At 41.8% G+C, this 16,661-nt stretch overlaps 1 protein-coding gene across 2 annotated transcripts in view; it reads right to left on the bottom strand.

The window, feature by feature from the left end:
* znf536 (zinc finger protein 536) overlaps positions 1-16,661 on the bottom strand; it is a 242,856-nt gene that overhangs the window by 66,791 nt on the left and 159,404 nt on the right. The gene's annotated exons all lie outside the window — the stretch shown is intronic.

Genomic DNA, 16,661 nt, shown 5'->3' with positions numbered 1-16,661 from the left:
ATCACCCTCTGAATATGAATCTAAAGATGAGTGACGACAACCTGGGAATGTGTTGACAGCAGCATAATCTGAGGTGAGGGTGTCATCATCAGACTGTGCACACTGGCCCTCGTTGTACGGATGGTTAAGAGCTTGTGATGTGCTGACAGTCATGAAATTTAAAGGTCTGCGCGACGCACTGAAGTTCACAACACGGGGAGGAAAAAAAACTTGTAAGAAACAAAAAGGAACACACAGCAGATGCTTGATATGTCTTGTATCTTGAAGCTGTTAAATTAAAAATATCTGTACTAGTTCCAATAGCATTTGATGGGCATCACTGTGCAGGAGGTTCAACATCAACCCACACAGCGCAGACCTGTCACCACAGATTTACAGATTTCATAGCAAAGTCAAAATTCATATAAAAATATTCTTTCGTTTTTAATTTTAGTGCTTTCTTTTTTTCCTGTAGGCGTATCTATCAACATTTATTAATTTGAAATGTGTACTGGCAGGGAAAGGTGCTGAAAAGTGTTAGAAGTCATGAACTTTGTGGTCATGAGCAACAGCAACCTCTTTCCCGAGGTAAAAGAAAAGAAAGGTTCAGACAAAACTAGTCCGAGTTGGTGGCCTCTGTGGTAAAAATATATATATATATATATATATATTTAGCATGTGCGCGTGACCTCCAAGAAGCACAAATACAGTTGAAAATGTTATTTACTTTTTAATCTGGCACATGATTTGGTATGTGCGTAGGGAGGAGGGGACGGAGCCAGAAAGAAAGAGAAAGAATCAAAATCGAGCAACCCACTTAGGCAACCACGCCACACAATAAGGAACATTTTTTAACATTAGCCTAATCTTTTCTTTTCCGTCGCTTCCCACCCCATTCCACCCCTCCTCTGCCGGGGAGTCAAATAAGGTTTACAGAATGGAAAGACCCAAGTCAGCAAGTCCTCTTCCACACTGACACTAAACACACAACTCCATTCAGCGACGCTGCTATCAGGCTGAGGGCTATTTATCACAACTGAAACTGAAAGGCAACCTAAATGTAAGTCTGTGACAATACGCAGATACTAAATACCAGCTGCTTCTACTTGGGCTTGGCAACTGTGTGGTTTAATTCTGCGCACAAGCGAGGAGAAAGAAGCCGGGAGACAGTTAGGTTTTAGAAGCAGATGTTAAACTGTGGATCTTGGTTTAAAATTAGTTTTCACATAATTTTAAACAATATGTGTTATTACACAAAGAGAGAAAGATGCGCAGAAAGAGAGGACTGGATGAAGAAAGTATGCAAGAAAAAATACACAGAGAGGCAATCAACAAGGTTGTCCATTGTTTCCACTTGTAGAGTGAGACAGACTGAGCCTCCCAAAAATTAAATTAAATGACAACTAATAAAATTTGTTGGGTTGTTAAAATGGAAAATTGATAATGGTACTGTGTTTCATTAAACCTACTTAAATCCACTTGAAAAATGTAGCATTTTCAAGTAAGTTCTGCATCTCATGACAAATATTGTGACCTTCATGCTACCACGTATCGCATAGCTTGATGCAAATTATACTAAACACAAATTGTATGTATAATATCACAGGTGAAAATATAATTTCCTGCATAATTTCAGTACAGTGTGAACACATCAACTGCACCCCCGCCCTATTCTTTTGCATTTTAATTTGAATGCATTTAAAAGACGGCCTGTGGACAGAAAATAAATAAATAAAAGCGACTACAATTCCCCCAGTGCTTGGTCCAGGACTGCACCATACTGTAGCCATAGTCGCCTCCTCATAAACATATTTCGAGCGGTCTACTGTACAGATCCCCTTTTGGCAAAGATTCCCCAGATCGTGTAACAGACAGTAGCCCACCTGCCCACCCCAGATGGGGCTAAAATTAAAAAATCCAAAACACAGATTAGAAGCAGGACAAACACCAGACCACACTTCCAAACACACAGTCACGCATGCACACACACACACACACACACACACACACACACACACACACACACACACACACACACACACACACACAAGCTCTACATGTCTGTCTCCCTCTGTCACACACACTCACACGCAGACACACGTCCTTGTGTGTCAGGGTTAATAGTGCTCCTGTAAGAGGAAGACACATTACTGAGAGGATGCGAGTGTGCTCTCCTGGCATATAACAGCCCTTCAATAATAAATGGGCTTCACACATTCCCCCACACACACACACACACACACACTACAAAGAAAGGTAAAACAGAACTTTGGGTGTGCTTCCTCTCTTTTCACACGAGTGTGTATGATGTGAGTGTATGCGCACAGGCGCCATAGGTACACACGCGTGTGAGGAATCCACGTCATTCCCCGGCACTAGCTGGGTGTCCAGCATGCCTGTCTTTAATCAGTTGACTGATCCGCAGCTTTTAATGCGACTGTTCCAATTACTGTAAAAGTCATACTGCTCCATATAACCACAAATATTGACACTTTATTGCACAACACATTTATGACATTTTGAAGGTCACCCCGTATATTAGGCATCATCGTACACAGCTGGGTGTGTGATGCAGGGAGAGACTTTCAATCGCTCGTTGACACCCAGCCGTAACTATCCTCTGAGTATTGATTTTCCTTCCACATCTTCCATCTTTTTTTTATGCAAAGAGGATTCACTGTAGGAGACGCAACATTAAAGTGATTGTCACAGGTGAGCCTTTGGCTTTTTATATACAAGCCTGTAAAGGCCAGCTTCTATTACTCTTTCACTTTGCTCACACTATTATACAATTAGGAAGACCTGACATTTTCTATTCAGAATCTTCAAATTTGATCATTCCAGGTTGGATTTTGCATTAAAAAGGAAAAAAAATGTCTTTAGACCATCATTTAAAACACTAAAAATCACACTAATAAATATTGTACAGTTGGCAGGTTTGCTCTGTTCAATAAGTAATAAAGTGATGGGTGTATCATGGCCTTAAACTGAAGCATTTAAATGTAAATGAATTACAGTGCAGTACACTAAAAACACAAATCATCTCTGCACATATTCCAGTTTCCAGAGCAGAATTCTTCATCATATCACAGGGAAAAACTGACTAGAGTGATTTTATATTTGATACTTAAAAAAAAAACTATTAACAAGCCAATGCACCTGTCTCATCTGAATTTTGTTGCCTGTGTCAAAGGCCGCTGCTGAGTTGACATGTCTTATTGCAGCCGAACCAGCTCTAAATACGGCTGGGGGAAAATAGATACAGCACACTATTGCGATATTTCTGCATGGCAATATCTTATAGTTACAGGGATGCCAAGTAACATCTTAATACATAAATTGTCAACATTACAAATACAAATTAAACTTTTGGTAACCTACTAGAATAATAAAATCAATTACTTTTCAGTCCAAGACATACAATTTGACTGTGAGATGAACAGGCTGAAAACTTTATCTTATCTTATAAAACAGATGTTGACAAAGTTTTTCTTTGGGGGCAAAATTAGCAGTGAGAAAAGGCAATATACCACAAGATATGTATGTTATTGCAATACTCTGCATACCATGATACATATTGTGTCGTGGGACCTCTGGTGATTCCCACACCTGGCCCTTAAGCCCCACAAAAGATCACCATTTATAGACTACATTTTAGTTAAATATTCAAGCTACTACAACTTCTTTTACCTCCAGATTTTCCCATCAAACTCAAATATTCAAACTGTTTTAATGTGTCATCTATGAACCCCTCACTCGCCTCTACCCCAGGAAAAAAGAAACACATAAAAAACCCAGAACTGTGACTGTACTAGTACAAGAATATCACAGAGGGGGGGAAAAAAAGAGAAATACATGTATAATTCAGCTGTATCTGATCTGAGACCAGCTCCTCTCCCCTCTGCCTTTACTGGTGTCACGGCGGCGTAATGGAACATGCCAGAACAAAGGCTCTGAGATCAGATTGGAGCAGAGTTGAGCAGGCCATCTGGGAGGCAGGCTGAGTATCAGTCACTCTGCCTGCTGTCTGCTGCACTCACACTCCCCTCTGACTAACTGTGTGCGAGAGTGCAACTGTGTGTGTAAGTGTGTGTGTGAGACACCTCACTGCCTTCAGAACCGCACGTCACCGGGATCTTGCAACGGAGCGAGCGATGCATCGCCACCGCGGGGATACGCCACCAGGGCAGCCTCCACGACTGACTGACAAATATATAAATTGATAAGGATCTGTGTGTGTGTGTGTGTACCCCTGGGATAGGGCACGCTGCCTACTCCTTTATAGCGACCACACCCAATTCCCATTAATGGAGGACAAAAAAAAGCAAAAAAATCATCAACAACAACAGCAAAAATAAACAGCAAAGCCAATGATTGCGTGCATATACGGTGTCGGGGGTGAGGGTTGTTGGGGGGGGAGGGGGGTTTGCCAGTTCCTTAATGGTCTTCTTTCAATCACACTTTGCACTCTAAACGTTCTGTGGTTTTGATTAGTATGATATCACTTTCAGGAAATAAAACTGGGGGGGGGGGGGGGGGCACATCAGTCATAAAAACACAAGATGTTTTGCTTCTTGCTCGGCCATTATTCTAATGCGTCACGTGACTCCCGTCGAAGCCCGCCGGCCTCTCCCCGTAGCCAAATAACTGATTGGGGGTAGGAGGAGGGTGAGGTGGGGAGGGGGTGATTGACGGAAACAGTTTGAAAAGGGGAAAGATATTAAGAGAGATTGGGTGAGAGGTAGGGAGGGAGGGGAAAGAGAGAAAGAGTAAAATGTGATGACATCATTTGAAAGGCATTAGGCTTTTAAAAATGCGCCCGGGGGGACTTGATTTCCTTACACCAGAGCAACACAACACCATCCGGCCTGATGCTCGCTTGCTCTCTCTCTCTCTCTCTCTCTCTCTCTCTCTCCCTCTCTTTCGCTCTCTCCATCTCTCTCTCATACACACACACACACACACACACCTCCTAACACCCCCTTCCCCTCTCGTTCTTTTTTTGATTTGGACCACTGCCATCTTTGTGAGCGTCTGGTTCATGCGAGTTAATCAATTTGAGGTTTAGTTACACTGCTGATGCTAGCATTCCAGCCACTGCTAGAACGTAATCTGAACTCGCAGAATTTATTAACCAAACACCAATTATCATTAAACACCACTGCATTATCCCCCTCCTTTTACTACCTGACAAGGACTACTTAATGAAATTTTAGATTAAAGTTATTTGGTGCATGATTTATGGGCATTGAGAAAGTCCTAATGCAGGGCTCTCTTAGTGTGCAGATGCTTTTGGGCTTTTTTTATTTTATTTTATTCTAAGGGAGTACACCAGAGATCTGAGAAGTCTCTGAGGTATTACAACAACCAGGTCTATAGACGAAAAAGAACAGGAAGAAGAAAGGAGGGGGGGACCAGAAAAGAGCAACTGTGCTCCAAATTTTTACACGGCATCCTCACCTCGTACTTGTTGTTTTACTGCTGACCCTGTCAGGCAACAGAAATAAGACCAAAGACAAAATAAATTGTAAGAATAGTAAAAAAAAAATAAAAAAAAATAAAGGAAATGCAAGTTGTTGTTTACCAGCGCAGTGTTTGTGAGATGAAAACAGCAGCAGAATGTGTTACATATAAGGCGGTGGGGTAAACAGGGGCACCAGATGTTCTTTGATGTTAATAATGGCATTTATTATTAATATTAATTAGATCGCATTCAGCAATACATTTGGGCCATTTCCAAGTCAATTAAGCAAAATGGCATTCGGGAGATGTTGAAACGACATTTTAAGGCAGGTGTTCAGCGGTCCCCTATTAAAACATTTTTGCAGCTCCTGAAAAACAACCCATTTTGAGGCAGATTTTATTTATTTTCTCTTTGTCTACTCTTCCTCAGTATTTCTCTCTCCTGTTGTGAGCGCCACAGTTGTGACCGTATCTAAAAAAAAACATATTGAGGATTGGTTCTAGATTTAGCGTGCATTATCTAATTAAAATATACAGTATGTGGTGATTCTGATAATGCACACGTGTTGTGTCCACGCCCCAGCAAATATGTCAACCCAGACTGAGGGGTGGCGGAGGGGGTTAATCCAGATATGAAATCATGATTATGACCATCATGATGATAATAAAAAATAATACTTTGAGGATTACAGACTACAGTTTTCCAAATGACTGCCTCACGCGGGGTGTGCATTCTCGAGACAAACCCAAACAAATTGACTTTTAGCGCCAAATGTTTTTTATTTGAAAGGCCCAGTCCACATCGTGGAGTGCGCCAGCACATCCTTATACCAGGACACAAGGTTCCTGGTGCTGTCGTTACCAGCAGATACCAGTTCTACCAAATCTAATTAGACAACACAAGCCAGAGGCCTCACACCAGGGGGGTGCCTTGTCTATATAATCTAAATAATCCCTGGCTATATGTGTAAGGATAAAAAACACACCCATTCTAAAGCTCTATTCAGTTTAATCTAGACCTCTGAATAGGGTCCTGCCACACCTCATGGACCCAGTGTGTGTTTATGTGTGTGTGTGTGCGCTCATAGCCCTGCTTTTGGCAGCAAGCCCTTTTTTTCAAAGCTGGTGGAGGCAGCAGCCTTACAATGGTACATTAACAATCTGTGCGTTCATTTATCAGTGTGTGCGATTTGGACTCTCCGTTCATGGCGCGCTGCACTTTTCATGGCTGAAAATTAATGAACAAGCCTCCCCTCGCAACAAACATGCACCTGTGCTGCAGAGATGGTAATCACAAACATTTATATTTATTAGTGAACGCCTGCACTAAAACTGGAGTTGTGGGGGAGAGAAAAAAAAAAGAAGAGAGGATGAGGGGAAAACATGAGGAGGAGAGATAGTTCCCTTTTTCCAACCTGGGTAGCGGTTTCCGTTGTGCAGAATTGTGTTAAAGCTATTTGTTTGAGGCACTTTCTTGAATGAAAGGGGGGGGTGTGGAAGTGCAGGATATCTATTCAAGGAGTGTGATCTTCACGCTGTGAAGATTATTTCTCAAAAACTACCGGGTGAAGGGCATTCCTGCAAAAAAAAACACACCTTTTGTGCTTATTCTAAATGTGCAGCCTAAAATACCAGCTGATGCCTTACACAATCTGTAGGAAGGATTTAATCTGTGAAGCGGCCAAACCTCAGTCCCCTTCACTATACAGGTGGACATGATGGACAGTCTTGCCGAAAACCTGTTTAAGATGCTTTTCGTTGCCTTTTTGTTGCCTCCATTCGTCTCTTTCCACTTCTCTCACCCTCGTCTCTCCCTCCATCCCTCTGTCTCCCCTCCTCCTCCCCCCCTCCCAGACTGACAGAAGGTGGCTCTCTCCCTCAGTAAAGGCTATGCCTCTGCCCAGCTAGGGGAAGAGGAATGGTGCCATAAGTTTCTCCCTGGCACCGGCCCACCTTTGTTTTCCCCCTCCTCAAGTCTGTTTCAGGCTTCAAAGAGCATTGGAAAAAGACATACACACACACACAAACACACACACACACACACACACACATACAAATGTTTGAGGGAGCACTGATGTCTCACTAACTTTATCATTCTAGCAGGGTGATCATAGCCCCGTTGAGAGGCTGTGGAAGATGCTTGAGGGTGTATGAGTGTGTGTGTGTGTGTGTGTGTGCATGTGTGTGTTGTCCACCACTGTCTGCATGTATGCATGAGAGCACAAAAGGCAGATGGGGACAGAGGTGGGTGTCTTTTAGGACATGAAGACAAGAGCAATTACTAATGTGTTTGTCTGTGCGTTTGTGTACACACACACTTGCCAATGTGTGTGTGTGTATGTGTGTGTGTGTAGTGCTATAATAATCAGGGTGTATATTCATCATGCCCCCTCTCAGTCTGTGTTGGCAGGAAGTGGTGTGGTTACCATTAGTGAAGGATGACTAGGTCGCTGTCTCTTTTACTGGGAAACTGCTGGGTTTCTATGGATAGAGAAATGCAAGAAAATGAAAGGAAAGGAGGGAAAATGATTTAAGACAAGAAAAATGAAAAAAATGTGGAAAGACAGGGAAAAGAAATAGAGGAAATGAAAAAAGTAGAGACGAAATTTTGGGAAAACACTGGAAAAGAAGAGGAAATCAGACAAAGAAACTAAAGGGCACAAACTATTGGAAAGAGGAAAAATCAAGGGTATTGAAAAAAAGAGAAAACGATAAGAAAGTTAAAAATGAAGAGTAAGAAGAAAAGAAGATAGATGGAACGAAAGTATAAAGAAAAAGAGAGAAGAAAGTTAAGACACATGTAATGAGTTGATCAGTCTCCAGGGGAGACTGTCTCCATGAGATGTCCAGGATTTTGCGGGCTGTTTTTGGGATTGTTGTGGCCGTAAATCTCTGATTTCTCGGCAGCTTTTCTAAAAAATTGTGATGAATGTTTGATGTTTATAGGGGCAAGAGAAAATCGCAAAAATAGTTGTGATGTTGCCTCAGATTCAGAGCTTATTATTATGAGCATTCAGTGTTTCCCACAGATTAAGAATCTAGTTGTAAAAGCGGGGGTTGGGGGCAGCAACAGCTGATCGCTAGTGATCAGCTGCCATTCGACGCAGCGCTGAAAGACAGTCCCCATGAGCAGATCTCCTTCTGCTCTCTTTGCTGGTTAGCACAAGCTAACACAGCTCAACATGATCTCATCCATACTCCTCATATTTTGCCACTTGAGCGGGATCCCCACAGCAGCAGTAAATGTCCGATATCGAACCGTTAATCTCACATCAACACTGAAACGGCTCTACGGCTAATGTTAGCTATGTGATGCTAATATGTTAGCCCTGCCACTGTAGCCCCTTTTACATTGCCTCTTCAAGGCAGGAATTTCATACTGTTATTCCGCCTTGCCGCTCTGTATAAAAGGTACAAATTGTTTGTATAAACAGGACAGCTGGCAGGACGTGATCATGGGTGGCACAGGAGTGATATTTTGATGATGCGCTATGCGTGCAACCCATCGCAAGAGATTTTAAAAGTTGCTGTTAGCAGTTAGCAGCTAACTTAAAGAGGAAGAACTGTGGCAATGACTGTCCGGATATTGGGAGAACAATGAGGTGCGGGTGCAGCCACCATACAACAGGTATATTAAATAACTGCTATTACCATGTTATGCCATTGTTCTTGTTTATAAAGTGCTACTGACGCATACATTATATGTCACACTAGAGACTGATGCTGTTGTGTTACATGTCACGTCTGTCACACCTGTCACGTCTCTTTTGATTCCGCGATGCCAGCATGCTGTCTGAAATCACACACAGGAGCGTAATGATGCCGCCATCATTGGCACAATCTCTGTGTAAAAAAAGGGATAGAGAGAAAGAGAGAGAGAGAGAGAGAGAGAAAGACTGAGAAAGAGAGAGAGAGAGCCTGAGCAAATGAATACATTGTGTGCTGCTCTACAAAGAAATGAGATCTCACCTGTTTAAAATAGACAAATTTTCTGTAATATTGCGGTGATTTGACAAAATTGCAAGGCCACGCAGAATTCACGGGATTAGCTGAATTTGCACTATCTGTTGTGATTGCAACATTGCGAAAACCTTGAAGAACTGGTGTATACAAACGCAGTGACAAGGTGTGAAGATGGGAAAGGGAAGAAAAGGAAAAGGAAAGGAAACAAACAAAATGAATAGAACATAACTAAATCAAATAAAACACACAGAGGGAAGCATTAGTAATATTCAACAAAAGAACATCACTTAATGTAAAAGAAAAGTGATAAAATTTGAAAAGCTGAGAGGGAAAGAAGAGGAAAAAGGGAACAGGACATGACAGGATATTGCCAAAAGGCAGGAAAAGGATAATAGAACAAGAAGAGGTCATACTGCAAACTCCTCTGCAGCTCCTGTACATATAGACTGTCACGTAGTGATGACAGCCATCATGTTGCACTGGCCCTTTAACGCTGAATAAAGTAGAACTCCTCCCTAAGCCACCATTGATTTCCTATTCATTCCCATGCATGCTAAATCAACAGCAAGCACAATAGGCCAATCATCAAACTCAGCTACAGTACCACCACTTCTATCCCACCCTCGATCCACCTGGCACTGGTCGGAGTCCATACTGTACGTGGCATCGATGCTCTGCACATCGCAGCCATTAGTGGCGTTATTCTCCATCAATGAAAATGAATCAATTAAGCCTCATTAAGGGTGCATATTAAGGTGGAGTAATTATCGAGTGGGGAATGTACAGTGATCGATAGCTCGGGAGCATAAATGTGCACTTTAAGACATATATTACCGCAAGGGGCGATGAACACTTTTAACAAGGCCACTGTGGAGGGGGAGCTAAAGTGGGTAAATCTGCTTCACGTCATGCATACATACTGTGTGTGTGTTTGTGTGTGTGTGTATGTGTGTGTCTGGGTGATGAGAGAAAGACTATCGCTTCCAACATAGTCTGGTCAGGCAGTAAATCCAGAGACCAAGGACGCGTCCCGTTTTCCTCTTCTATGAACTTGTCCGGTGTCTCGGAAAATGAAATAAAAAGATTTATACTGTAGCTGCAAACATCCTGCCAGTGTGTGTGTATATGGGTGTGTGTTTGAGTGTGGACATAAGACACACATACACACCACAGGACCACAAGAGATAGAGGCACACTTTAAGAATAAATGAGAGAAAGGCCCCAGTTTTAGTGAGGGGAGGGGAGTTTTTAAATGCTAGAGGCCGTCACCCTCTGGCCACCCGCATGCAAATACACACACACAGACACACACACATGCACAAAGCGTCATGCACACACACAATCCCATGCATAACGCCTATTAAAGAGCACGCTCTGTCCCAGTCGCATAATTTTAATTTGTTATGAAGGTCATTGACAGCAAGTAATAATCACCATTGGGGATCTAACAATTTGCCATTTCGGAACATTGAGGCACTGATGACTCAACTATTAATAGACTGAAACCCCCCCACCCCACCCCTCGCCCCCCTGCCTCTACACCCCCTGTCCTCTTAAATGACTAAAAACTATTCCCATACGTTTTACATTCATACCCCACCCTCACACACTACCTAAAAAAAGCCCATATGTCTTTATCCCATTCATCTTTTTTTTATCTGTGGAGGGATATATGACATTTGGAGGCAAATGAATGGGCAGCCTAAAAGAAACCCGCTGAGGGGACATCTCCTGAAAAGACAATAACATTGTAACAAAAAAAACAAAAAAAAAAGAAGTAAAGCACACAGCTTTTTAATTCTGTTTTTTCTTACTTCTTGCTTTAACAGTGGTGTCTTGCACAGAGGAAACGCCGGCGCAGCCTGTGCTGAGCTCATGAATTGTTGAGCATTTTTTCCCCCATTTTTACAAACAAACACGCAGAGAGACACAATGACAAGTTTTATTTTAGACCAACTCATTTATTCTCTGCTTTAGCATCACCCAAGCCATTCAGACATATGTGTCTGGCATTTGTCGCCAAACAAATAAGTCCGAGCTTAAGCTATTTTTATCAAGCGCAAGAGCGTTTGTTCTTTTTAAGTGATCGTCAGTGTTTGGGGCGAATAGAATGGGAGTTGGAATCCTTTATCTTTCTGAGGCTCAACAACTCAAGACTAATTACAAATTAATCTGGATCTGGATATCTGCAATGAGAGGGCCCCAGTAAGAACTTGTGGTGTGCTAAGAGGAACTATCTGTTATATATTTATAGGGGAGCTCAACGCATGGAGAGGGAGGCCGGAGATGGAGGCGGCCAAAACCGAAATAAGAGAGTAGCACATAATTGCCTGCCTTCTATTTCCAAGCAGCCACATCAAGGCTGAGGATTGTGGATATTAATAATTGATCATTAGCTTGATAGGGCAGAGCGTGCTCAAGTTTTTAGCGGTGGAAGTTTGATGGCCGTTTTAGGTCTCTCCTCGGGGTCTTGAGCACTGTCGCTGTACTTGTAGAGAAGGTCAAGTGGGCTCATTGTTATAAATGGAGCACTATTGCCCTAAACAAAAGGAGGTCATAACAATATAATCTGTTGTCTCTTTAACTGCACTGTGTTGTTCCATGTTTTAAAAGGTTTTTTTGAGAGCCTGCAGGGACATTTTAGGAATAAAAATCCAACATGATTAGTTCAGATTCAGAATGACTTTTGGAGTGGTGGCCATGCAGCACAGAGGACCAAACATACAGCAATTATTACACCATTGTCCTCTCTTATAGCTGTACTCGCTAAACATGGAGTTTCTTTCAATGCAATATTGTATGATCAGCTCAGATGTTAAAGGAGTGGTCCACAAATTTTATACATTTTGTAAAACAACACAAAGCAATATTTTATGCTTGGCATTGTTCAGTGTTAACACAAAGCCTTATGTGCAGTAAAGAGTCAACAGCCCTCAGCTTTCTGTCTTTTATGATTCATGTACCTAGGTGAAACTGAGTTTAAGAAAGTAAATCGTAATTAATTTAGTGGCTGCATGAGGCAGACGTTACTCTTAAGCTCATAGGAAACCTGAAATGAAGCAGTGGATGTAAAATGTTATCTTTTGTGAATGTCTTTCTTTCACTTAAGAAAGACCATCTCTGTGGTTATGATAAAAGTATAGACCTACAACTAACAACTAACTAACAACTTAAAACATGTTGTTTTTGCTGCCAGAGCTTCTTCAGATGTTCTTAACATTCAGGGAATTGATACAGCAGCAAACCCTGATTTGCTATGGAAAAAGATAAGAGAGTAATGGTGTCCTGAGCAGAAGTCACGTTACCACTGAGTGTGTTGTATACCATGCTTTCTGTGATAAGCCAGTCCAATTGCACATGCATCTTAGTGTACATATGTATCCCACTGGTTAGCTCATCATTGTTGCTTTGCACCAAGCCCATACGACATCACTGCGACCACCCTCCAGTTTCTCCCTGGTTAACACCATTAGCCCTGTCAGCACTGTTGCTATTGTATAAAACTATTTATGGCATGTTAGCTGTTAGCCATCAACTTGTCGATAACAGTGTCCAGACAACTCATACACTCTGAATTTCCCATAGCGCTCTTCTAATCTACCATAATTTCTAAGAGTGTCTTCTTTTGCAATGCTTTTGGGAAAATGTTTGTGTTTTGTCCAATTGCCATTGATCAGGGCTAAGAGAAATCTGTCATAGACAAAGCATGTCTCCACAAAGTGGCAACCTCTGGGGCTGAAAAATGAAGCCAATACCAAAGTGCCAAAAACTGCAGTTTCTCTAATGGCCACTTTGAGGCTGGCTCCAAAAGCGGGTCAGTCCCCATAGACCCCCATTTTAAAATGCACAACTTTAAAGCAGAAATAAACGTGTCCGGATCCGAACACAGCCTGGTATAAAAAATATGGTTTTGCATGTGAGGCAAACTGTGATTTGTAATAGTGGGCTTTATAAATAAAATTGATTGATTGATTGATTGATTGATTGGTTCTCTGTAGCTAATTTCCCTTTCCTAACAACGACTGTACAGGGGTGAACTCTATAAGGGTGGGCCACCTTGACTGACGGACTGTCTGTGTATAGTGTCTTTGGCTTTTCAGTCAGATCCATTTCTCACTCCTCCGCAGCTCCACCCTGTTATCTAAATATGATCACTTGTGGCTCCAAAAAACACAAGATGGTGATGGCCAAAATGCCAAATTAAAGGCTTCAAAACAGGAGTCCACAAACCAATGGGTGACGTCACGATGACTTCACCCTTATTTTTATACATAAGAATAACCTTAGTAGACAAGAATGTAATGGACCCATAAAACTTTGAGTTTCTTAACTGGTAACATTTGCTATTGGTCAGGTTCCTGTACATGCACTTGCTGCAACAAGTGTAGCCACTTGGCTGCACCAAAAGAAGTAAATTCAGACATCACAAAACTATTCCTGGAATGCACTGAACATCTTATGCACTTAACTTCCTGTTTGAAAATAGGCTTTGATTTGCTGCCTGGTAGCCGGGGTATGTCACTCTCTATTACTCACTCTCTCTCTACAGCTAGTGTACTCTGTACTCCCCCCGGTCCCATGGTGGGGAACCTCTGGGCACCTTGACTGTCGTTTAACTGCTTGTGGCACGAGGCAGCTGAGGAAATGGGTCATTAAATCCAACGAGCTGGGGCGAGCCCCCCCAGTGCCCCAGATCTGTTTCCAATCAGATAGCCTTCTTTTACAGGAGAGACAGAAAGAAGCCTAGCACAGCAGCCCAAAGCAGACATTAGTGTCATGTGCAGCCCGACACTACTAATAGCAGCAGCTAACAAGGACTGGGGCATTTATTTATTTATGTATTGTCATCCCAAAGGTATCTTAGCGGTGAGATCATCCCAATCCCTCTGTGGATTTCATGGAAAATTCACTCCACACCTGGTTTCATGCACAGTTCCTAAAAATACTTGAAATATGCACTTGACCATGAGTCACATACTAATTAATTGCTGCTGAAAAATACATAGGGTATCCAAGTTTCATATTAGATTGCAAAATCAATGGAATATAATGGAGTATTATAATGTAATACTCTAATCTGCTTTGGAATTTCACAAATGGTTTACTGTTCTTTTAAAACTGTGTATGGGACAAATTCAAGAAATTACAACCATGCTAGCTTCATAGCTGTGGGGAATAGTGATTTAAGTATGTTTGTTCCAAGCTGAAATAAATCTTGAATATTATGGATTGCCATGGAAATTTTTACAGGTATTCATGAGCCCCAGAGGATCAAGCCCACTGACTTATTGGTGAAAACCTGGCCATTCAGCCCATTCTCACTCCCAACTCATCAAATACCACAGCTTTGTCAGTGATTCCATCAGAGACCGACACAGACAGACGCCTTTTGTGGCGATCCGATATGCACTGGGCGTTTCAGTCAGTACGTTTAACATGCACAGTTAAGTCATAGTTCAACTAGGCCATCTAATTGAACTTCCAACTGTGTCCCAGTGTACAAGCACGAGCGGGGAATTGATTTACGCCACGGACCAAACAATCACCATCCCATGTTTTCCTCCCATCCATGTATTTTAAAATATTTAACTCCTTCAGCTGACAGTAAAAACTGTGTCTCCTCGTCCATCCAAAAACGCACAGCTCTGGATGTAGATTTTGCCATGTTGTTACCGGCTCCTTTTTCTATTATAAATTTAATACTATTCAAATTCCGGGTCAAAGCCCGGGGCGAAAACTGTGGAGCATGTACAGAGCACCTAGGCCAGTTTGGGTCTGATTGACTGTATACATGAATAAGTAATTCGACTCCCAATCACATTATCTGGGTGTGTTAGTCTGACTTTGAGAAATTTGGTTTAGTACGATTTCAGTCGGACTAACATGTTAACATGTGTTTTAAAGTCCATTTTAGTCGGACTAACACATTTGAGGTCAAGTGTGACATGAGTGTTGGTTGTTTATTGTACTATGGTTATTGTTCTCCTGAATACCTTTATATTGGTAATGCCTGTGAGCAATGAAGAGTTATGTATGGCTTTCTGGGAGTTCTCAAATATGCATTATATTAAAAAGCAAGGTGTTTATTTAGGTACCCATACTTCAGGATTGCCTTAAAGTTTATTGTAGACTCCCTGAAGTATGGGTTATGTGTTCTTATGTCCATCCTAATTGTATCCCTTATTTCACACATTGATTTTACTTGGTGGTTTCCAACTGAATCTTTCCTGTTTAGAAAAGTAATAAGAATAGATGGAAAGCAATGGAAAAGTTAAGTAGTTTTCAATAAGTGAGATCCCAAAGAAAATACCATGCTGAATGGAAGGAAAATTTGAAATACAGAGGGAATAAAAACTGTTTTTAGATGTAAGTTTGTTGATACATATGTATTTTCCCAATTTGAATAGCTTGTCAGGCCCCAAAGTCAAAGTCTCAGTACTCCAAGTTCCACAATAGTTAAAGTAAAAAAGTGCCCTGTACTTCTGCCTCTGTTACAAATTCTAAGTCAGCCACAGGAAAAAAAAAATAATTACACAGACCCTGATCACTCCCATTTTGACATAAGGTCTTCAGTTGGATCTCTGTGACTTTCTAAGGCTGTGACTGATCTCATCTACAAAGGAAAAGGGCAGACATTTTGCAGGAAGGTAAATACTTCAAATGTTAGCATGGGGAGTGTCTTCGATTTGTCCTTTAGGAAGATGCTAACGTGTGATACACCATGCCCTCCCTTCCTTCCTCCCTCCCCTCCTCCTCTCTCATTCATCGGCCTCGCAAACTCATCTCCCTTTCTCCTCTTTCTTCCTCTGTCATTGCAAAATGCAGGGCCAGCGATATGAAAAAAAAAATACTACACACACTTGTTGCCCGGACTTTATCGCTACATTATTCTCGCTGCTCCTTCCGTTCATTTCAGAGAAAAAGATAAATGAACGACGTACATTTTGTGCACCTGTCCTCCCCTCCCCACCTTCCTCTTCCCCTAACGATAAGGGATTTCATTAACGTGAGAATGCTTGGGCTGAAAGAAACATAATTGCTTCAGTGTTGTTGTCCTCTCTGCTGCCGACGCCCTAATTTCCTCCTTGCCTTACTCTTGACTGTTAAGTGATCATTATATCAACACAGGGGATGGGCCAAGGGTAAAATATTGACAAACTGCGGTCATGTTCATGCAAAACATTGAGAAGAGGTGTGTGTTTGTGTGTGGTAGAGGATGATGAAATATTAAAAATAAAAAAAAATAACAAGGAGGA

This window comes from Epinephelus moara, chromosome 1 (genome assembly GCF_006386435.1).
Source record: "Epinephelus moara isolate mb chromosome 1, YSFRI_EMoa_1.0, whole genome shotgun sequence".
Taxonomy (NCBI): Eukaryota; Metazoa; Chordata; class Actinopteri; order Perciformes; family Serranidae; genus Epinephelus; species Epinephelus moara.
This window is presented reverse-complemented; position numbering and strand designations above follow the sequence as displayed.